Source organism: Pinus tabuliformis, chromosome 6 (assembly GCF_031772625.1).
Source record: "Pinus tabuliformis cultivar Carrire ecotype Pingquan chromosome 6, CPIR1, whole genome shotgun sequence".
Lineage (NCBI taxonomy): Eukaryota > Viridiplantae > Streptophyta > Pinopsida > Pinales > Pinaceae > Pinus > Pinus tabuliformis.
In genome coordinates, this window is record NC_142292.1 from 928928373 (window position 1) to 928953824 (window position 25452).

General features: G+C 37.1%; 1 pseudogene; it reads left to right on the forward strand.

Moving 5' to 3' along the window:
* Positions 1 to 25452, forward strand: part of LOC149261962 (rop guanine nucleotide exchange factor 14-like) — a 192981-nt pseudogene that overhangs the window by 142611 nt on the left and 24918 nt on the right.

Consider the following 25452-nt stretch of genomic DNA (forward strand, 5'->3'; position numbering starts at 1 on the left):
TATAACACACATCTCAATGCATTGGTAACTTATGGAGTAGATGTAAACCCATCCAACAACCAAGAAATGATGAAAATATAGATTTTGTCCCTGATCAACTCCATTTTTTCACTTTTTAAATACTTCACATTCAATTTGCATGTTGTCATCTCCAGAAGATATGAGGTTGTCAACAAAACATTTCTTCCCTTAAGAATAATATGTAAAAATGCATTGAGTTGTTGTGTGAGAGGATCTAAACATTGGGAAAGAACACATAGTTAGAACTCATAAAGGAGCAGATGATAGAAGGTAGAAATTCATTTTTCAAGAGGATGATACTGATATGAAAAAATTAGTCACCCTATCCAAAGAACTCATGGAAGTTGTAGGGAATTCTCTCAAAGTGAATATAACAACACTGGGTCCCCTAGTTCTTCCCTTATTGGAACAAATTATGTTGTTGGATTTCTTGTTTTGTCACAAAATTATAAGAATGAATATGAAACCATATACCCCTAACTTCAAATCGGCAACTCAACACTTCTTTTTACATATAAGAGGCTAAATTGTTCTTGATTCCCTACAAAAGAATTTATGTTCAAGTGAGCACAACATCAGGCCTTCTCGGATGACTCTTCACAGGTTTGGTTTTGAAATTTCCTTTCATTTTGTTCCTTGAAACTTATCAATAGGAGTATGAAATTATTGGATCCTAACCTCATTTGGTGTTAGATTACAAGAAAGGGTTAAAAAGGAAATTGCACAAGTCAACATATCAACATATGTACATAGAGTCTCCAATAATGGAAGTGGGAAATATACAACCTCGTTCATGTCTCTCATTATTGAAATTAATTCCAATTATTCGTGAAGCTCCGACAATTCTTGCATCTTTACAATCCTATGTAATTATACTCAGATCAGAAGGCTAACATATAATTAAACTCCTTAAACTCAACCCTCGTCATATTGGCCCCAGTGAAAATATAGGTAAGGGAAGTGAAAAGAATACTCCCTAGAAAGAAGGTTTGAGGAATTTAAAACTGTAACACATACTAATATGCATACAATGGAACATAAAGAGAGCACTTGTTATTAGTACTTACAACAATCCCAACAGCAACAAGGAAAAATACTACTACTATCGAACCCTTCTTGGGTTTTCTTGCATTCAATGTAGCACCCATCCCTAATTCCACAACAATAACTAATATTTTAAAAAATAATTATAGTAAAAGAAACCATTATGGACGATTTTATAATTATCAACAATACAACCAAAAAAATTTCTTGCAAATGACATAAGAATTTTGTAAAACATTGTACAATGTCAACTAGGTCAATTTTTTCATTTATTCACTCAAAATTACTTATAAAATTTTCAACAATGCAGGAAAGTAGTTTTTACATTAATGGTAGGATGCATCCAGAATTGGAGTACCTCTACATTGAGTAAATTATGTTTTGGTAGGAGATCCAAGGGAAATATAGGCCTTACAGAATAGGGGGTGTTTATAGATGAGCATAATAACATTATAGGGATGTTAGACAAGTTTTGGAATAGAAAACTTAACAAGTAAGTAGAGATAGAGCATATCCTAGGGAAAGATATGCCCTTCACATTCTAGTAGAGGAGGAGACCAGGGGAGGGGTGATGAAAATGACCATGGTCACAATGTAGGAAATGTTAGTCAAATTTGTGGACTTCAAGTGATAACTTGGTGTTTGGTATAACAAATGAAAGAATAAGGAAAGAAAAATGCCAACTTACATTGAAAACCATATCAATGGGAAAATCTAGAAGTCTGTATTAGACCAAATCAAATGGGAAAACCTCCTAGACAAATTCAAAATGGCTACTTGGGATTTACTACATAATATATGTAAGTTCTTAGTAAATATGGATAGTTATCGTCCATAATACTTCTCATGGTGGATATATACATGGAAATATTTTAAAATGGAAAACAAATGATTAGAAAATGAATCTAGAAGTAAATTACCTCTAGAGACACTAGAGCTTAAAACATAAACTTTGTCAAGAGGTTCCTTGGATTTAACTTTGCAAACACAATAGACATGCTCAAAAATGTACTCGCTAAAAGTGGATGTACAAAGGAAGTGGTACAATGGATGTACAAAGGAAGTGGTACAAAGGATGTACAATGGAAAACCTTGAATTTCCACCACTCATCATAACTCCTCTTTTAGTGTCAATTATTAGCAAAGCACACATGTTGCTCTCTTTTGACTTGTAGTGCTTGCATTATTTTCATTCTCCAGTGAATATAGGAAGTACACTATCATCCAACTTGAGGTAAATTACCCCTTTTCCAACACTGAATAATTTTTTGTTTAGAAAGCAATTAATAACAAGGAAATTTTCCCATAAAATATTGCATTTCTGGTTGAATAACTAATTTCAAACATAATTTATTTCAAAACATAATTTAAAACACAGTGGACACCTAGCTACTTCATGTTTGAGTATGCGAGGAAAGGTAGGAGTGTGATGATGTAACCAAGCATTAGTAGACATTTTTTTACTAAGAAAAATAAATTTCCACTCAAAGAATCAACCTAATGGACAGTGTAGATGGGGAATATGTCTTAACCACAAAACTACTAAGCATTTAGAATGGTAAAAAAATATGCAATGTGTAATATTCTAATTGTTTAAAAGATTTAGGGCTAAAAAAATATATGTTTATAGACCTCGTTCCGACATCCATATGAATCTTCCAACGTTGAGAAAATTGGATTTCATGTTGATTGTAAGGAAGTAACTATTTCATTCTCAATCATTGTATTTGTTTAACATTCAAGATATCTCTCTATCAGTTATTACCATAAAATATCGCTAAAGGATGTTAACCAATGACAAATCATGTCATAAGATGCAACTTGATTAAATAAAAAATGTGCATATAAAGATGGCACCATATTTGGTTCTTTGAATTACCTATCAATTTGAAACACTAATAAAATACAAAGACATGATAAGAAGAAGGAAAATACTCTGTGAAGTCAAGATCACAAAACCCCAAATTTATACATATATTTTAGAACTCAAAGATTATGTATATATTTCAGAACTTAGATATTACATATATTTTTCCATCAATATATACAAATACATATGGTGCAAAACTCAACTAGTAGTAAGGTGTGAGCATAACACGCACCTCAATGCACTGGTAACTTATGGGAGGTGATGGAAACCCATCCAACTGTTGATTTGGGGTAGCATCAGATGTGCTCTAGCAACAAAAATTGGTGGAGAGGCTAAGGCACATGAGATATCCAATACACTGAAAGGGTTTGGGCAGATTCTAAACAGTTTGGGAGATAGTAAAATAATTAATATTTTTAATAGAGTCCCTAAGTCTAAACTTAGGGAAATTAAAATATTAATGTGAATTAATATAAAACTATGTTAAAATGGTCAAAAAGTCATGGATCAAGCCAGATCTAATCTTAGCCATTGATTAGGGACTTAATCTCAGCCGTTGATTTTTCAATGAGAAAAGTATAAGAGGAGGCTTGAGGTTCACTTGGAGAACACCAAGAGATCAAGATTTCGACTTTCTCGGGTTAAGTTTGCTGAGAAAGTTGAGAGAGTGATCTCAAGTTGTAGCTGAGGGGCAATGAATATAGAAACAAGGAGGCCAAGATAGTGCCAGGAGGATCAGTGCAATAGCTGGGAAAGTTGACAGAGAGGGCAGAAGACAGAACTGTCGGGAATAGCTAGAACTATGAGGAACTGCTGAGAAAGTTGACACAAAGGGGAAAAGGCGGAACTATCAGGAATAGCTAGAACTACCAGGAACTATTGGGAAAGTTGACGCAAAGGGCATAATCTAGAAGTATTGGGAATAGCCGGAACTGCTGGGAACTGCCGAAACTGCTGGGAAAGCTGATGCAGAGGGCAAAAGATGGAACTACCGACATTGCCAGGAAATCTAATGTAGAGGGCAAAAGTGGCTGACACAGTACCTAGAGGCTGACTCTGGGGTTTTTAGTGGGGTAGATTGGATTTAAGGAGCTGTGAAGTGTTTATCCGGGGTTTCAGCCAGAGCATTTGTCTCAGAAGGAGAGGTACTACTATCAAGATTTTTCTTTGTTGGGTGAGCCGGATTTGGCACCCAAATTGTATTCTGAAACTGCTTAATAAATGAAACCCTTTGATAGCTACATTGGTTTCCTTGCATTGGGTTTTTCTCGGGACATTAGTCCAAAAATAACGCCGTCATTTGTGATCATGTTTCTGTTTCGTTCAATTGATGATCTATAATGTGTTGAGCGTGTACTTGTGTTTATTTTCAGTATTTACATGGTAAATAACTTGCTAATTAATCAAAAAAAGTAGGAAGCAATAAATCAGAAAGTACATGGATGGTTTCTAACTGTTAGACTTAAAAAATTCAACATGGTATCAGAGCGTGGTTGTAGATCACAGGAAAATTGAGGACATCAACTGAGCAGAGTAGCAGTAGCAGAAAACAGTTGTCCTGAGTGACATAAGTTGTTCCTAGCAGCAAATCAGAAAGGAAGGGGTGATGCAATGCCTACATCATCAAGTTCGAGCCAAGAAGAGGCTGTGCAGAGGCTGAGGGAGGCAAAGACAGGTTCACGCAGAGCCACGCAGAGACCAGGAGGGCTGACATAGTTGGCTTAGGGAGCTAGTTTGTCAGTGTTGGGACTGCGCAAAGCCTAGGAGCTCTCACCTTCAAGTTTCTAGGGTTTAAGAGGTTGTGGGTAAGTTGTAGAGTTGAGCTGGTGGGGTACTATAGTCAGAACAATACCTACAAGGGCAAGACCAAGGAGGAGGGAGTTGCCACCAAGTGTTTCTAGCCAAGAAATCCAGATCAGTGGTGCAACAGCACTAAGGATCAGAGTGGGGAATCTTGAAATTGGCAAAAGGGTTTCCAGGAGGGAAATTGAGGCTTAGAGGGAGTCATACCGAGAACTTCCAGGAGGGAAGTACAGGAATAGTGAGATGGTAGTGAACAGGGTAAGAGACTAGAAGAGACTGGACGAAGCCTTAAACTTTGTAGTCTCAAAGGCTAGAATCTTATATGTTCTAGAGAGGAATCAGGTCAAGCACTTTTCCTTAAGGATGATAGTTATCCCAATTAACCCAACTAATAATGAAAAGTATGAGGAGGAAATAGCAAGGGCCAAGAGCATCATTCTTGGTGGGGTCGAGGACCATGTAGTATAACATATTACCGAAAAGGAAATTATAAATGAGATGTGGGAGGCCCTAAAGAAATTGTACCAGCGTACTTCTGTGCAGAGAAGGATGTTACTAGAAATTCAGCTGCAATCATACAAAATGCAGAAGGGAGAATAGATCGACCCATTCCTTGGTCGATTGAAGGAGATCCGGGATCAACTGACTTTGATAGGGGCAATGCCAGATCCAAAATTGATGGTGAGAATAGCCCTGAGCATAGTCTCAAAAGGCTAGGAGGTGTTTCCCTAGAGCACACTGGGCAGGGCGATCCTTCCAGATTGGGAGGAAATGTGGGCTTCTCTTCACCAAGAAGAGTTTAGAAGGCTGAGCAAGGTGGGAAGCAGCGACAAGGGGATTAGAATCAAGAAGGAGGAGGAGGTGGATTCTTCCCTAGCATCTGAGGGAAAGCAAGAGAAATGGAAGAAGAAGGACCTCCACAAGGTCAAGTGCTTCCACTGTAGTGAGCTACGTCATTATGCGACCTAGTGTCCAAGGAAGAAGAGCAAGGGAGAGGCCTTTGAGGCCAAGGCAGTGCCAGTAAGGGCAGAGAAGGAAGTGGAGATAGACAATGACTATGCCATAAGTGTGCACACACGACTTGAGCAGAAGTGGGGAGACATCAAGTTATAGTCAAACAGACTACATGCAATGAGGAGCAGGATCCTCGAGGTACCCAGCTTCTTGGATTAGACCTTGCTATGGGAGCCCCAAAGAGGAGTAGCTGGACTGGTGGATGTCGGTAGAGATGGATGCAGATGGAGTGACAGAGGGAGCTATAGTGCAAGATTCCTAGGACAACGTGAGGTAGCAATGCGATAAGCACGGGAGTGTTGCACAAGTGCAGGATGGCACCGAGAGGTGTGAAACAGTGCGAGATGCATAGAGTTATTGCAGCAACACAAAGGTCAGAGAGGGAGCACTTGTCAATGACAGAGGGAGCTTCAACATCGGGAGTGTTTCTAGCATAACAGATATGTCAGAGTTGGGAGATCAGTTACTTACTTCTCATTTACTGAGTTGCAGTGCAAAAATTAGCAGTGGTGGTGTTATGGACAACACAATGCAACATGATGAGAGGGGTTGCAGCGCAGATGCAGTAGTGGCAGTGGCAGGGCCATGGGTAGCAGAACAGATGCAGAGGGAGTTGTAGTACAAATGCAATAGTGGCAGTGGCAAGGCCATGGGTAGCAGTATAGGATGCAACAGTACAGAGGATGTTGGGTAGCAGTTCGAGCATCGGCACAAGGACCAATGTCGGATGATCAGGGTGATGCTTATTGAGGAGTATTACTAGAGCATAGTCCTCGCTTATAGGGAGTGTTGATTTGGGGTAGCATCATATGTGCTCTAGCCACAAAAATTGGTGGATAGGCTAAGGAACATGAGATCTCCAATACCTAGAAAGGGTTTGGGCAGATTCTAAACTATTTGGGAGACATTAAAATAATTAATATTTTTAATAGAGTCCCTAATTCTAAACTTAGGGAAATTAAAATATTAATGTGAATTAATATAAAATTGTGTTAGAATGGTCCAAAATTCATGGATCAAGACATATATAATCTTAGCTGTTGATTAGGGACTTAATCTTGACCGTTGATTTGTCAACAAGAAAATTATAAGAGGAGGCTTGAGGGTCACTTAGAGAACACACCAAGAGATCAAGATTTCGACTTTCTGGGGTTGGGTTTAATGAGAAATTTGAGAGAGTGATCTATAGCTGCAGTTGAGGGGCAGTGAATACATAAGCAGAGAGGTAGATATAGTGTCGGGAGGATAAGCACAGCAGCTGGGAAAGCTGACACAGAGGGCAGAAGTTGGAACTTCCAGGAATAGCTAGAATTGTCGGGAACTACCAGCACTACCAGGAAATTTGACGCAGAGAGAAGAAGCCGGAACTGTCGAGAACAACCGGAACTACCAGGAACTTCTGAAACTGCGGAGAAAGCTGACACAGAGAGAAGAGGCCAAAACTATTGGGAATAGATGGAACTACCAGGAACTGCCAGAACTGTCAGGAAAGCTGACGTAGAGGGAAGAATAAGCTGACACAGTCCCTAGAGGCTGACACTGGGGTTTTTCATGGGGAAGATTGGAGCTGAGGAGCTGTCAGAGTGTTTATTCGAGGTTTCAACTGGAGCATCTGTCTACGGAGGAGAGGTACTTCTGTCGAGATTTTTCTCTATTGGGTGAGCTAGATTTGGCACCCAAATTGTATTCTGAAACTGCTTAATAAATTAAACCCTCAAATGGCTGCATCAGTTTTCCCGCATTGGGTTTTTCCGGGGACATTAGTCAAAAAATAACAGTGTCATTTGTGTGCTTATTTCTGTTTCCTTCAGTTGATGATCTGTAATGTCTTGAGCATGTACTTGTGTTTATTTTCAATATTTACATGGTAAATAACTTGTTAATTAATCAAAACAAGTAGGAAGGAATAAATCCGAAAGTACATGGAGGTTTCTAACTATTATACTTAGAATCTTCAACACCAATAACCAAAAATACATGAAAATATAGCTTTTGTATCTGATCAACTCCATTTATTCACTTTGTAAAGAGTTCATATTCAATTTGTGTGTCATTATCTCCAGAAAATCAGAGGCTGTCAGGAAAAGAATTTCTTTCTTTAAGAATAATCTGGAAAAATGCATTGATCTATTGTGTGAGAGGATCTAAACCTTAGGAAAGAATAAATACTTATGTTGGGTGTGTTTTATATTCTTTCCACGACTAGCCCCATGTGCGAAGCTGGGGGGTTAGAGGGGGGGCGACATCCTCCCCTGTTGGAGGGTTTGGAGATGGGCGATAGCCCCCCTACACAAGGTCCAGAGAAATGCCCCAGGAAAAAAAAATTGGACACTATTAGGTGTGAGGGCCTACCTATGGTTTTGTGCATGATTTTCACACATGGCTTTGGGCATGATGGTTTTATTCCCATGGTATTTTTTAGATTCAGTCAAGGGAATTACAATTATGTTCTAATCCAGGGTTAATGGATTGAGGTTTATAGATGCCTCGGCATGTATATATATGTATTGTAACATTGAAAGAAATATAATGAAAAATCAATCTGGTAGTCTTAGTTTTGGGACCCAAGGAAAATCTCTATGTATTTGTTTTATATTTCTCACCATTGTATATTTTATGTTTTTAGAATTCATTTGTAGGTAATTTTTGTATAGGGTTAAAACCTACATTTGATATCAGAGTCATTTTGGCTTCAAGGGGATGCCTTTGGTGCTAAGGGGTTTTTCTTGGGCCTGTGGTAGACCCTCTTCAATGGGAGATCTGCGGGATTGATTCTTGCGGTTAAATAAGATGGAAAGTAGTGAAAATATTGAGATTGTGAAATTTAATGGTCAAATTTTGAGATGTGGATACCTGAGATGGATGATCTATTGGTGGATAAAGACCAGTGGATCGTGGTAGATCCAAGTACTAAACCAATGGTAATGTCCGATGAAGACAGGAAAAAGTTGGATCAGAAAAAAAAAAGAGCACAATATGGTTGTCTATCTCATATTCAATATTTTTGAATGTATCAAGGGAAGCTTTGATGAATAATTTGTGGGACAAGTTAGGGATTTTGTACCAATCTATGTCTTTTGTGAATAAATTGTTCCTACAGAAAAAGTTGTGTAACCTGAGGATGAAGGATGGAGACTCGGTGACAGAGCATCTGAATGCCTTTAATATTGTGTTAAGTCAGTTGTTATCTGTTGATATTAAAATATCAGATGAAGATAAGTGCATCAGTTTGTTGTGTTCTCTACCAGATTCGTGGGATAGTCTGGTTGTTGCAATAGGTAGCAATACAACTACCTTGTAGTTTGATGAAATAGTCTCATCCTTGCTATTGGAGGAGATGAGACGGAAAAATATGGAGGGCCAGAATGGTGATGCCTTGTCTGTATGAGGATGGTCCTAAAACAGAAACAAAAATAAGTCCTCAAGTGGGAGATCTAAATCTCCAAGAAAACTTGTAAAGGTGTGCTGGAAATGCTGAAGGAAGGGCACTTCAGAAAGGACTGTAGATCTAAATCTCATGAGAAAGGAAAGGGATCTGATGATGCTCCTTGTGTAGAGGTGAAAACCACCTCAGATGAAGGTGGGGATGTGTGCTTAGCTTCTTCCTCAAATAGACATGTATATCATGAGGCATGATTGATTGACTTAGTTGCATCCTTTCACTTCACTCCCCATAGGGGGTGGTTCTACGACTATTAGAAATATGATGGTGGTGATGTCTTCTTAGGGGATGACAGGAAGGCTAGAATCATAGGATGCGGAAAAGTCAAGCTAAATTTGCAAGGTGGAATGATTATAACACTTCCAGGTGTTCTCCATATTCCTACATTGGCCATAAATATGATTTTTGTAAGCAAGATGTACGATGTATGTGTAAAAATGGTGTTTGAGAAAGATACCCACAAGATGGTTTTTGGAGCAATGGTATTGATGCAGGGATTTTGGATTGGAACTTTGTACAAGCTTCTAGGTAGCAGTGTTATTGATGGGTGCAACAATTTTGTTTTTTCTGAAAGTGGAGCAAAAAATCTAGTGGTCTCTGGAGAAAATACCATGTTATGGCATCAATGGCTTGGACATATTAGAGAGAAGGGTCTTTGAATACTTCATGGTATTGGTATGGTAGAAGGTATGTATAATTTCTCTCTAAATTTAAATTTTTGTGAACATTGTGTATATGGGAAGTAGAATCGGGTGAGTTTCCCCTTTGGTCCTAAGAGGGAGAAATACATATCAAATCTTGTGCACAATCATGTTCTGGGATTGTGTCGTTTCCATCACTGTGTAGGTCTATGTACTATGTATCATTTATTGATGACTTATTAAGGAATACATGGATGTATTTCCTCAAGAAGAAATCTAAAGCCTTTGATAGATTTAAATAATTTAAGGCTCTAGTGGAAACTAGATAGAGAAGAAGATAAAGGTGTTGAGGACAGATAATAGTGGAGACTTATGCAAGAAGGAATTTGAAGAGTTCTATAAGAAGTGTGGTATAACATGACAAAATACTATTCCATACACACCTTAACAAAACAGAGTTGGAAAAAGAATGAACATGACTTTTATGGAAAAGGAAAGAAGCATGCTCAATGGTGTCGGGTTAGGACAAGGATTTTGGGCAGAGGTGGTGGAGACTACATGTTACATGGTTAATAGATCACCTTCATCAGTGTTTATAGGATAAGTCTCCATAAGAGGTATGTATTGGTGAGAGCCCTCTCTTTCACATCTGAGGGTATTTGGCTATGATGCATACAAACATTTTCCAAAGGATAAAATAACCGAGTTAGATAGTAAATCTAAAAGGTGCATCTTTATTGGGTATAAGGATGGTTTAAAAGGTTATACGATCTAGAACCAAGAAACAAGGAAGTTTGTGTACAACTGAGATGTGGTGTTTAGAGAGGTGAAAGGTGTTATTAAACATGAAGTCCTACTAAAGGAATCTGAGAGGATAGAGTTTGAGCTAAAGAAGGAAAAATTAGAATCTACAGTAGAAGAGGAGTCAAAATATGAAGAGCCGCAAACTCTAGCTATGAGAGGACCAGTTCAATAAAGAAGGCAACCATAAAGATATACTCCATCTATTTTATGTTCAATTTTTGCTTGATTTATTACTGATGATGATCTCAGAAATGTTGAGGAGGCAGTAGATTCAGAGGATGGAAAACTATAGAAGGAGGCCATGGTTGATGAAATGACATATTTGGAGAAAAATGAGGCTTGGGATCTGGTGGATTTGTCAGCTGGAAGGAAACCCGTTGGAAGAAAATGGGTATTTAAGAGGAAGATGAATACATAAGGCAATGTGGAGAAATACAAAGCTTAGTTGGTAGCAAAAGGTTATTCCCATGAATTAATTTTGGTGATATTTTTTCTCTTGTTACCAAGGTAGATTCTATTAGATTAATTTTATCTTTTGTTGTTGCTTTTGATTTTGAGGTATAACAAATGGATGTGAAGACAACATTTCTTCACGAGGATTTGGAAGAAGAGATCTACATGAAGAAACCTAAAGGCTTTGCAGTGAAGGGTAAGAAATAACTAGTATGCAAGTTAAAAAAGTCTTTGTATGGGTTAAAACAATCACCAAAGATGTGGTATCAGAAATTTTATAGATATATATGGGGACTTGGCTTCACCAGAAGAAAAGCAGATCACTATGTGTATTTTAAATTAATTGGTGACCATGTTATTTATTTGGTCTTGTATGTGGATGATATGTTGCTGATTGGAAATAACAAAGAAATCATCCAGGAATTGAAGACCCAATTGTCCTCCAAATTTGACATGAAAGATCTTGGTACTTCAAATTATGTTTTGGGCATGGAAATTAAACAAGATCGGGAAAAGAGGAAGCTCTAGTTAAACTAGAGGAAGTATGTTGAGATGATATTGAAGAGGTTTAATATGAAAGATATTAAAACGATGAAGGTTCCTATTCATATAGGTGTAAAGTTATCTACTGAATAGTGTCCCAAGATATAAGAAGAGGAAGAGGACATGTCCCATGTTCCATACTCAAGTGTAGTTGGTAGCCTGATGCATACAATGGTCTGTACCAGACCATACATTTCACATGTAGTGGGAGTATTGAGCAGGCTTATGTCAAAAGCTAGGGAAGGAACATTGGACAACAATGAAGCAGGTTTTCAGGTATTTGTGTGGCACTGGTGATTACAGTCTGTGCTACCAAGGAAGACTAGGATTACGTAGAGTTTTTGACATATGTGGTTTTGTTGATGCAGAATGGGCTGGAGATATGGATTAGAGAAGATATACAAGTGGGTATGTGTTTAACCTATGTGGAGGTGTAGTTAGTTGGATGAGTAAGTTACAATCTATAGTGGAACTTTCAACTACAAAGGTAGAATACATGGCAACCACTTATGCAAGGATGGCAATAGTTTGGTTGCAAAGATTATGTTCAAGTATGGGGTTAATACAATGAGCTATAAGGATAGACAATGATAGCCATAGTGAAATTTTCTTGGCAAAGAACCCAACTTATCATTCAAAGAAAAAGCACATTGATGTTCAATATCACTTTGTGATGGATATGGTTGAGGATAAAAAGGTGTTGCTAGTAAAGGGGGACACTTTGAAGAATACTACAGATGAATTGACAAATTCTGTGAGCACTGAGAAGTTTTCTTGCTGTAGAAAATGTTGGGTGTGTGTTATATTGTTTCCACGACTAGCCCCATGCGTGAAGCCGGGGGGTTAGATGGGGGGTGGCTAGCCACCCGCCCCCCTTCATTGCACTGGGGGGTCATAGGGGGGTGGTAGCCCCCTCTATCGGGGGGTTTGCAAGGGGTGGGTAGCCCCACTACAAATGGTCTAGTGCAACGCCTCGGGATTTTTTTTTGACCCTATATTAGGTGGGAAGATCTACCTATGGCTTTTTTCATGGTTTTCACACATGGTTTTAGGCATGATGGTTTTCTGCCCATGGTATTTTGTAGATACGATCAAGGGAACTACAGTTATGTTCTAATCCAGGGTTAATGGATTAGGGTTTATGGATGCTTCAACATGTATATATATGTATTGTAACATTGAAAGGAATATAATGAAAAATCAATCTGGCAGTCCCAATTTTGGGATTTAAGGGAAATATCTATATATTTGTTTTATATTTATCGCCATTTTATATTTTTTGTTTTCATAATTTGTTTGAGGGTAATTTTTGTACAAGGTTAAACCTTCAATTTAGAACTCATAAAGGAGCAAATTACAGAAGCTACAAATGAATTTTCCAAGAGGAGGATACTAATAGGAAAAAAGGGCTCACCCTATCAAAAGAACACATGGGAGTTGCAGGAAATGCACTCAAAGTGAATATAAAAACTCTCAGTCCCATGTTCTTCCCTTATCAGAACAAATTCTCTTGTTGGATTTCGTGTTTTGTAACAAAATTCTAAGAATAAATATGAAGCCATACATCCATGACTTCAAATTGGCAGCTTAACACTTATGTTTGCATGAAAGAGGTTGAGTTATGCTTGATGCAATATAAACTACTTTATGTTCAAGTGAGCACAACATGGAGCCTTTTCGGATGACCCTTCACAGGTTTAGTTTTTAAATTTACCTTCCTTTTTCTCCTTGAAACTTATCAATAGGAATATGAAATTGTTGGAACCTAACCTCATTTGGTATTAGATTTCAAGAAAGGGTTAAAAAGGAAATTGTACAAGTCATCATATCAACATATGTACATAGAGTCTCCAATAATGGAAGTGGCAAATATAAAACCTTTTGTATCTCTCAATATTGAAATCGATTCCAATTATTCGAGCAGCTACTGCAATCCTTGCACATTCGCAATCCTGCGTAGTTAAACTCATATCAAAAGGCTAACATATAGTTAAACGTCTTAGACTCTAACCTCGTCATATTAGTCCTAAAGAAACTTTGGGTAGGGGAAGTGAATAGAATAGTCCCTAGAAAAAAGGTTTGAGGACTTCAAATTTGCAACATATTATAATAGGCATACATTGGAACATAGAGAGAGCAGTTGTTTCTAGTACTTATAGCAAGCCCAGTAGCTCAAAGGCCAAATACTGCTAAGATCAAACTGTTATTGGGTTTTCCTACGTTCAAAGTAGCACTCAACCCTGATTCCACAATAATAGAGAGGGATTTAAAATTTAATTCCAGTCAAATAAACCATTATTAATGATTTTATAATTATTAATAGTACAACCAACAAATGTCCTCGCAATTTGACATACCCACTTTGTAATGGTATTATACAATTGTAACTAGGTCAATTATTTTATATATTCACTCAAAATTATTTTATTAACATCTCAAAATTACTTATAAATTTTTCAACAATTTAGAAAATAGTTTTTACATTAATGGCAACATTCATCCAAACTTGCAGTCCTTCTGCATTGAGTAAACTTTGTTTTGATAGGATATCTAAGGGAAATCTAGGCCTTGTAGGGTAGGGGGTGTTATAGATGAGCATGGTAAAATTATAGTGATGTTAGACAAGTTTTGGAATAGAAAACATAACAAGTAAGAAGAGATAGAGCATATCCTATTGAAAGATATGCGCTATAGAATCTGGCAGAGGAGGAGACCGGGGGAGGGGTGATGAAAAATGACCATGGTCATAATGTAGGAAATGTTAGTCAAATTTTTGGACATCAAGCAAGGGCTTGGTGTTTGGTAAAAAAAGGAAAGAATAAGAAAATACAAACATTATTTTCCATTGAAAACCATATCAATGGGAAAATATATAAGTCTATATTATACCAAATCAAATGTGAATATCTTCGAGATAAATGAAAAATGGTTGCCTAGGATTTTCTAAACAATATATGTAACTGCTTAGTGAATATGTACAGTTATATTCCTTAATACTTCTCATGGTGGATATGTACATGGAAGTAATTAAAAATGGAAAACAGATGATTAAAAAAGATATCCCGAAGTAAATTACCTATAGAGACACCACAACTTAAAACCAAACTTTGTCAAGATGTTCATTAGGATTAATTTTGGCAACACAACCAACATGCGTGAAAATGTACTTGTTGAAAGTGGACTTACCAAGGAATTGGTAAATTGGATTCCCATTGATGGAAACTGTCGAATTTCCATCACTCATCATAGCTCCTCTTTTAGTGCCAATTCTTAGCAGAGAAAACGTGATGCTCTCTTTTGACTTGCAGTGCTTCCATTCTTTGCATTCTCCAGTGAATACAGGAAGGACACTATCACCCACCTTGAGGTCAGTTATCCCTTCTCCAACACTCTCAGCAATTTTGTGTTTAGAAATTACCCACAATTAATCACAAGTAAAATTTTCCCATAAAACACTACATTTTTGTTTAAATAATTAATTTCAAACATAATTTCGTGTGTTAAAATAGATTGGATACCTAGTTGCTTCATGTCCGAAGATGCAGGGAAAATAGGAGTGTAACCTTGCAACCAAGTAATACTAGACATTTTGTTACTGAGAAAATTGAATTGCCACTCAAAGAAGCCAGCTAATGGATAACCTAGCTGGGGAGGATGTCTTAACCTCAAAACTACTAAGAATTTAGAATGGTAAAAAAATATGCATTGTGTAATCTTCTAATTGTTTAGAATATTCAGGGCTAAAAAGATATATGGTTATAGGCTTCCTTTTGACATGCATATGAATCTTCTAGCATTGAGAAAGTTGGATGCCATGTTGTTTGTAAGGAAGTAACTATTTCGTTGTCATTCATTATATTTATTAAAATGTCAAGATAACTCTCTTGTAAAGTTGGTTTTTAATGTGATCTTACTTTTTCTAATGTGTGATGCTTGAAGAAATCTCTAGATAGCATAGGTCAAATAGAATTGTGGTATGCTGAAGGAGGTAATGCACTAGTAAATGACTTTAGTAATAGGAACAAGGTGCAATTAAAGAAATTTTTAGGATATTCTGAAACACGGGAATTAATTAAGTATAACTTGGTCTAGTGTATAGTTAGGTAAAGTGTGTTTCTTTAAGTATGTACTTTTTGTAACTTACAATCCAATGGTCATGATATGTTCTAGACATGAAGTGATCTGACAGTGCATTCTCTCCTTAGTATTACTGACACTTGGTCCATGGTTTAACACCTAAATGGTCCATGATATTTATTTAAAGAGCATGGAGGGTCATTTGTCTGAGGCTGTTTATGAGAGAATATTATGTAAATTTTCTTTCTTTTACATTAATAAATTTCTTGAAGTGGCTGTGTTGGCTTAGGCTGTGGATTGTTTCCCTCTTTCAGGGTTTTAACCACATCAAAAATACTGGTGTATTGAAATATGATTTGTTTGTGAGTGGTGTCCTTTGGTATTCAATCTAAGGAGATTACGATGTAAATTCCTATATGGTATCATAGCCATCCTAGGTCTGCATCCGTTGGTGATCCAAATGCAAAGCCAGTGCAACTGCAACCAACTGTCGCTTCCTATATATATTGGTTTTGACCACTTTTAGACAGAGAGGACCACTCTATTGTGTTAGGAGCATTTGTTCCAGTGAGGAATGCCTTTCATTTCATGCAAAATGGTTTTCAGTAGCCCTAGCTATGTCAAGTTATTTGCAATTATAGTTATTTATCTCTCTTTTTATTTTGGTTTATAGTGATATCACTTTTTTTTATCACCAAATCTATACCTTTCATTTCTACATATTCTCTTTCCTCCACGACTTTGTGTGATCCAGGCAAACCAAAAATGGAAAGAAAGGTTTTTTATCATGCATATTCTCTTTTCCGTCGTGTGTTAGTGGGGTCTGGTAAAATAAAAAATAGTGAGGAAAATATCTAGTTTTCGAGAACTAACCAGAAATCTAACTTTAAGCCATAAGTTTTGCATAGTTTTTCTTGTTTGTTTGGTTCATGTGGTTGTTTTTTTGTTTTGTAGGAAAAAAGGCGGTTTTCAATTAGGCATGCACCCCAAAGCTTTAGTGGGCAAAAAAAAAAAAAAAAACCCTTCCTCCTTTCCAACAATTACTAAATATTTTAACTATCTCACTTGGTCTAAAGTTACTTTATGATAATAGAGGTCCTGGGTTCAAGTCTTTCTTTATGTTGAGTTACTTTTTCAAAAAACACATGTAGCTTATGTTTTAAAGATAAATTTATGTAAAATTGTTCTCACCCATTATAGAAAGTGAGTCACTTATAATTATAGGGTCACTTTATCTTTTATTTAAATTACAATTTAGTGGATAATTCATAAAGTACCATTGTAAAAGTGACTCTCACTTATATATAAAAGTGGGTCACATAAAGTAATCTTTTTTAGAAAGGTGAGCTAATTAGATTATGTTTGGTGGGGGCGGGGGGATATTTTTTAAATATAACATTATCATCAACTTCCAAACATTCATGTGGTTCCTTGGCATCTTCAACAACTTTTCTTCAAAAATCCATAACATCTTCATCCGGAAGCCGTTTTTCAGAGCCATTTTTTTGAATCAGCCTAATTTTTCGAGATCTTTCCATTGGAAATTTAGTTTCAACATCTACAACTTTAGTTTCTTTTAAAATGGAAATTCCATGCATAGTTATTCTTAACAACTCCTACTACTTCCAATGGTTAATCTACATGGCGGATTTACTCAGAAGTAAAGGTCTTTATAGAAAAGCCTCAGGCCAAGAGTCTAAACCTCAATATGAAGATAGGCAAGATCAAGCTGTGGGTTGATAAGGATTTCTATTTCTCCAAACCTTAGATTCCATATCGCAAAAATTGATACCCCCGATGAAGAAAAAATATTAGTACTATTTTTGGAATTAAAAATGAAATTAGAGCCCATCAACTCAAAAATGAGTTGCTTACATTGGACCCCAATAATTTTTCTTCCATTGAAGATTTTTTTTTCCCGAGTTCAAGACCCTTAGAATTCTCTTGGAAGGTGTTAAGGTTAAAAAGGAAGATGGTAGCCTTATCTATTCCATTCTTACTAAGTTACGACCAACCTACTCTATGTTTGTTTCCACCTTCCATTCCACTAGAGAAGCCTTTATTTCTTAAGGACAAGACTACAAGTCCCCCTCTTTTGATGACTTTTGTGATTCTTTAATAAGAGAATAAGAAAAACCATTACATCTTGGTCTTTTTAATACTAGAAACTCTTCTAAGAAAACCTTAGCAACCCATCAACAACCAAATTCAAAGAATACTAAGAAGCAACATCCTAAAAAGAATGGTCATAAACCAAACAAGGGTCCTAAGCAATTTCAGTATCAAAATGAAAAATCAACTCAACAAAATGATAACGAAACTAAAAACAAAGGGAAGAATATTGAGATACATTGCAACTTTTGTAATCGTGATGGACACTTAGAATCCAAATGCTTTAAAAAGATGGAAGCCTTGGAAGCAATAATGAAAAATCATAGCATCCATTTGGAGCACTCTTCAACTTCAACTTCATCTTTAGGAATAACACTTTCTGCATGTGTTTGTCAAGCATCTCAGTCTGGTTATGCACTAAATGTATCTTCTTCTTCTCATTCTCATGAGTGGCTCATTGATTTTGGAGCTTCTTATCACATGGCCAAAAACAAAGCCATGTTTTATTCTTTAAATCATTGTAACACAAAAAATATATATGTTGGTGATGATAGATCTCTTAGTGTTGTAGGGTCTAGAACTATTCATCTAGACAATGGTCAATTTAATGATGTATTATGTGTTCCTACCTTATCCTGGAACCTTCTATCTGTATATCAGATAACTCATTCAGGTGAAGTTAAAACCCTCAAATTTTCACCTCATGATATTGTAATTAAGTACTTAAGAGATCCTAGATAGATTTTAGCTATTGGCGTTGTTGATGATTCTACAAGGTTGTATAATTTTAACAAATTTGGGTCATCAACTCTTCCTTTGGTATTTTTTTCTCATAATGATGAAGTGAGAAAAATTTGGCATGAGTGATTTGGTCACTTAAAATATCGCTTCCTTCAAAATATATGTAAAGAAAATATGGTGACATGTCTTCCTATGGTATCTTGCAGAGATGGTGTTTGTTATGGATGTGTACTCGAAAAACATCATTGAGATAACTTTGAAAAGTGTGCCTCTTGGCACGCCTCAACCCCCTTACATCTTGTGCATAGTGATTTATGTGGTCCACTTCCAGTTGTTTCATTCTTTGGTTACAAGTATTTCTTAACTATCATTAATGATTTCTCCAAATGCACTTGGGTATACTTCTTAAAAATTAAGAGTGAAGTCTTTAACATTTTCTTGGCCTTTAAGGCCTTTGTTGAGAAACAATCTAGACATAAAATTTTTAAGCTAAGATATGATAATGGCAGAGAATACGTTAACAAAAAATTCATCACCTTTTGTAGTGAGCATGGAATTCAATTGCAACATATTGTTCCTTATACTCCACAACAAAATGGTGTAGCTGAAAGGAAGAATTGCACCTTAAATGAGATGGCTAATTGTATGCTTCAATATAGAGGACTTAATCTTAAGTTTTGGAGAAAAGTAATTAACTGTGAAAATTACATAGTAAAACACACTCCTACTAAGATTTTAAAGAATACCACTCTAGAAGAAGCATGGAGCTCAATTAAACTAGATGTAATTCATTTTCATGTTTTTGGAAGTGAAGTATGTGCCCATATTCTAGTCGAGAAACATAAAGCCTTAGAACCTAAGAGTGAAAAATGTATTTTTTTTGGATATTCTAAAGATGTCAAAGGATATAGACTTCTTCAACCTAATTTCAAAAATATTATCATTAGAAGATATGTGAAGTTTTATGAAAATATATCAGCCTCCAAGCATAGTTCGGTGGATGTGCCACCTCTTTATATGTCTTCTACTTCTGAAAATATTCCTTCTTCAGATGATGATAACTAGGATTAAAATCCTCCCCCAGCTTCTATAGATCTTCCTTTAGCTCCTCAGCTTCCAAAATCGGTCTACGCTACAAGGGATACAGCAGGTGCTCTTGTAGTTGATCCTACAAAACTACATCATAGATGTTCTCAGTTCGATAGAGCCTCTTCTTTACTAGCTCATGTTTCAACGAATTATGATCTTAACACCCTTGCAAAAGCTTCAGGTCATCCATATTTGGACGCAGTTATGAATGAATAATATCGTTCATTATTGGAAAATGATACATGGGACCTTGTTCCTATTCCAAAGGGATGAAAACTTGTTAGATACAAATGGATTTACAGAACCAAGTTTGGACCAGATGTAAAAGTTGATACACATAAAGCTCGTCTTGTTGCTAAGGGTTTTTCACGAGTTGAAGGCATTGACTCTACTGAAACCTTCTACCCTGTTGCCGAAATGAACTCTATCCGCCTTGTTCTTTCCCTTGTTTCCTCTTTCAAATGGGACATCCATCAGATGAATGTTAAATCTACCTTCTTGCATGGGGACTTTCATGAAGAAATCTATATGGAACAACCTATTGGATTTACACAAAAAGAATCTAGCCTTGTTTGTCGGCTTAAGAAATCCCTTTACGATCTCAAACAAGCCCCTCGGGCTTGGTATGCCAAAATGGATAGATTTCTTTTAGATACTGGCTTTTCTAGGTGTCATTCTGACAATACTATCCACCCCAAGAAAGTGGGTAAGTCCCTAATTATTCTTGTTCTTTATGTTGATGATCTTATCCTTACTGGTAGTGATTCCGACCTTATAAACCATGTGACGTATAGCCTTAAAAAGAACTTTGAAATGATAGACTTAGAACACTTGCATTATTTTCTTGGTCTTCAAGTCTTGCAATACAAAGAATGTATTTCCCCTTCTCAGTCCAAGTATGTCTGTGATCTTCTACTCCAATTTCACATGGAAGATTGTAAGCCAACCCCTTCTCCATTTTACTCCGGAGTCAAACTTTCAGTCACTTGTACTTCCCCTGAAGTTGATGCTACCTTATACCATCATCTTGTTGGAAAACGTTTGTCTCTAACCCATACCCATCATGACCTTTCCTTTGTTGTTGGCCTTGTTGCTCAGTTTATGCATAAACCACATGAAATTCATTGGAAAGTGCTATAGGATAAAATGCATGGTGTATGGAGAATATAGATACCCTCAAAGGTCTTCCCGGGACCTTCAGCACACTGTAAGATTATCTGCAACTACACAAAGTTACATGCATGTTCATAGACAATAACTAACTATCAAAGCATTAGAAGTAGATTACCTCAAGTCTCCGTGTAGATTTGTTTGGAGATCACAATGCAGCCAAGTGGAACTCCCTCAAAGCCAACTTCAAATCTAGTCCTACACATAGAAGAGACAAGCGTAATCACAACATATAATGCTGACAACTAATACATGAATATATAAAAGAAATCTAATTGCATACAACTAAGCCACTCATGATAATAGGCATTGAACAAACAACTAAATGAATGATAGTATCAACACCATGTGTAGATAGTACAACTACAGTTCTATATTAATGTTGGAAGAGTGATTACAACCATCTGTTGTATCATCCTTCCTTTACCCCTCCAACTTCTCTCTCTCTTTCCCTTCTTGATCACTTCTTATGATATGAGTCAATGCTCAACATTCAAGTATGCTATCCTTTCAAATTCTCTGACCTCTTTCACAATAGCCCTCACTTTGCTTATATAGCAATTGAGTTAGGGTTGCCAAGCTCCTCCTTGAGTTCACTAGGGCAAAAGTAATGAACTTTCCATGCTTTTCAACTCTTTCCCATTTGCCTCCTTCTTTTAGATTAGAAATCCTCCAAATAGGTCAAATTTGGATGTTTCTTTGCTTTTCTTGGGTAATTTTAGGAACAAATATCTTGATATTTTGTGAGTCAATTCATTCCTTTGACCATTGGAACTTCACCATGTTTCACTAATGTTGTTCCCATACTAGCAACATGCTTTACTATGGTCACTAACGCACTGCCAGGCTTGGTAACAAGCTTTATAAAGTAGGTTGTTAGTGCACAGCCAGCGTTAGTGTGGAATCAAGGCCTGTGATTGTGGTCTTTGTTTCAGCTATCATGTCTTTCCCCTCTGAGTTGATGAGGAGGTCAATTTGTTGTATAACAGATGCCCCCTAAAGTATGAGATCAGAGGCTACGATGATGGCTGAAATACTTTACTAAAACTGTAATTTTCCTTTCAAAAAGAGAGAGAGGATCAAAGCTTCAGGCGGTAGCGAAAACTTGATACAACACATATATATAAACTACTAAAATCATGTCCTGAGTTAGGTATTCCCATGCTCAGTAGCTATGTCAGAGTGATTTTCTCCAAAGAGATATGACGATGCTGGCCACCGATAAGCACAATGTGGATCCAGTGTCATAATAGAATCATCCTAATAAGCTGTCTCCAAAAAATAATATCCGCAACTTGGGAGAGGAAACAAGGTTGATTAATACAAGCCTCTACCCAAGGTCTTGTTTTCTGCTTCACCGAACATCATAAATTGATACATGTGAATATATGCGTTGATGTCAAACATGCACGTAATCATCTGATTACTAGTCAAATAATGGAGACCGTTAACAGACATGAGGAAGGCCACTGATAATGGTGATGGTCTCCAAGATGCACAGTACAATATAACTAGTGTGAAAGATGTCATTGTTGTCAAACACCCATTAGAATCGCTTAACCAGGAACCAATAATGAGAACCCCTGATCAAACACAAGGCAACCTACCACTAATTTCTGCAATTACCAAGGCACTAAATGTGTTTCTGGGTTGTCTTCCTAAATAGAGTGTTGAAGTCAATAGGAAGATACCTATTGAAAGCTAGGCAATAATGTGTCCTACATCAATCAACTCGAAACGGGACAAGAATGATTTTGTTTGTTGATGAATCTTTTGAGCATTTGGGTCTAAACAATGGAGGGCATGATGGAAGGATATGATTGATGGGTTGATGGAGGAAACAAAAGGTTAACCCTTTAACAATAGAAGGCACAACAATAGTTTTAACCATGCATCACTAGACTCATGAACACTACAGTGTTAGGATATAGAGATGCAATTACATCGAGGTATTTAGGCTAAACTCATAGGATGGTAGGATTCATATTGAGAGGCCGTCACAAGGAAGGTTTATCTGAGGGAGTGCCATGTTCAAGGGAACTACTGCTACCAAACCACGCTTTCTAATATTGAATGCAACTGTTCAGTCAAATTTCCCCATCTGATTAGAGTCCACAAGGGTAAACTCATTGATCTTTTCATATTTAAAGAGTCTAAAAAGGACCGCAAAAAGAGCGATTCTCTGCCCTATCTAATTAGTTTAATGAGTCCAGACAGGAAAACTCGTCAATTTTTTCATGTTTTAAGAGTATGAAAAGTATCATAAAAAGTGACTCTATATCTTCTCTGTGTAATTTAACGAGTCCAGACTAGACAACTTGGTGGTCTTTTCATATTTAGAGAGTCTGAAAAGATTGTAAAGAGCAACTCCATGGTGGTCCCTTTGTCATAGTTGTTAACCGGGTGTGACAAAAGGTTAATAGTATACCTAGGTCGGTTACTTTTCCATAAGTTAATCTATTGAATCCGGATAAAGAGAAACCTATGTTAAATAGATTTCGACCTCATTTTGTTACGAGTATGAGGAGACGAACTAAACTCGTTTTTTGTCGTGAATTTTTAATGAGTCACGTGATGACAAACTCAATACCTTCATCAAATTTTAACGAGTCAAATGAAGGAAACTCAAGGTATCTTTTTCAGTTTAGTGAGCGAGGAATAAGAGGTAGAAGAACTGCTCATTCCTCCTTCGATGTTTTAATGAGCCCGAAGGAGAGAAAAAATTGGGGATTTTTCCATTTAAGAGCAAGAAATGGTCCCAAAAAAAGAAAGTGCTTTGGTTGTTGCCGTATATTTTTTACGAGCCTGATGACAAAAACTCAGGATTTTTCAGTTTAAAGAATGAGAAAAGCACCTAAGAGAATGCTCAAGTCATCTTTATAAATGTTTAATGAGCCTAAAGACAAACTCGATATTTTTTTAGTTTAATGAGTGAGAAAAAAGTGCCTAAAAAGAATTGCTCAAATGGTATTTTTCAGTTTAATGAGCTAGAAAAAGATCGAAAAAGATTTGCTTAGACCATCGTCGTATATGTTTAATGAGCCCAATGATGAGAGACTCGGAGATTTTTCAATATTTTGAGAGCAAGAAAAGATCCCATAAAAGAACAGTGCTCTTTCGAGAATTGCATGCAGCTTTTACTGCTTTTCATTCCTGAAGGTACTTTCATCAAAAGCGGAAAAAGATATAAAAAGGCAGCAATTCCTACCATATGGGTTCATGCATGATAGAAAATCATGGAGAATGGACTAGTTCCTCTTTAATGATTTCAAAAAATCATGTCTCCAAAATATAAGGAAATGTTTTGAGCTTTCACATTCACGATTTTCACTATTTGAGTTTTGTGAAAGCATTTTGGAGCTAAAGAGGAGTAGATTTTCTGCGGACCATTGCAGGAGATTTGAGCGACCATTCGATGTGCCGTCAGTGCCAGGTAGTGGCTAAAACTGTGCTCTATGCATTGCTTAACATTTTTTTAGCAGTTTTAGGGGTGGAATTTTGCAGATCTGAGGTGCCCTAAAGCCCTATTTGCACACTAACGCCCTCCAGATGCCCTGTAGGGAGTGATAAACGCCCTGTATGAGCTACTGGAGGGTGTTAATCCTCCCTGTGTAGCATTGGGGGTAGTGTTAGAGCTAAGGGGCATAGTTAGTAACCTCATGCAAGTATTCCTGAAGTGATTTTGCCCCATTTTGACTATTTTTTGGGTTAATTTGTGCAGGTTTCAGGCCAAAATGACTAACCTATGGAGAGAACAGGCCCATGATAGCCAGGAATCGCTGATGCGAAACGATCCAGCATGTGTACTTGCATTGCACCATTGCGGTTCACTGAAGTATGCAAAGATGGAGCTACTGAAAGGGTAAGAGGATTTATTGAGATGGATTATCCAGCGTTGGGATGAACATGAGCAAGTGTTAATGATTGGAGATCAGGAGTTCGTTACTGACCGGGATGACATATACTTTTTAACTAGTTTGTCATGCCGTGGGGCACAGGCAAACCTTACTAGTGGTAGGCCAGATCCACGATCCACCCTAGAGCTGGTGCAATCCTACTGCATTCCTGAGAGCGAACTAGTCAACAACAGAGTCCCCATAGAGAGGATAAGGTCCAGATCTATGCGGGGAATTTTATGGTTGATTGTGCGGTTGGTGGGGTCAAAGAGTCTCTACGTTGCGACAAAGGCCCAACTATTTCTTGTAGTTTATCGTGTCCAGCCACAAATGTTCAACTGGTGGGAAGCAGTGCTTGGCCAGCAGAAGGTAGAGTTAACAGCATGCAAGACTCATACCCAACATAGTTTTGGGTATGGTACTATCATAGTTTCATTCTTTCTTGAGAGGGTTCCTATTATGCGCCCAAGGATGAGCTTAGGTCCCATTGATCTGAGGGAGCCAAGGCAGAGTAAATAGTCATCACTCAATCCTTGCACAGGGGGAGGACCGATCCAGCATTTCTTCGAGGAAGATTTCTTCCATTCGCTTCGTGGCCAAATTGTGATGATTGATGACTATGCTTATGAGGGCATGGACTTTAGTGGTGACTCACACATGATGCTGCCGCCTAGGACCAATTGGGGTCCTCAAGGTGAGAATGATTTTTGACAGTACTTTTAAGTATTTTTG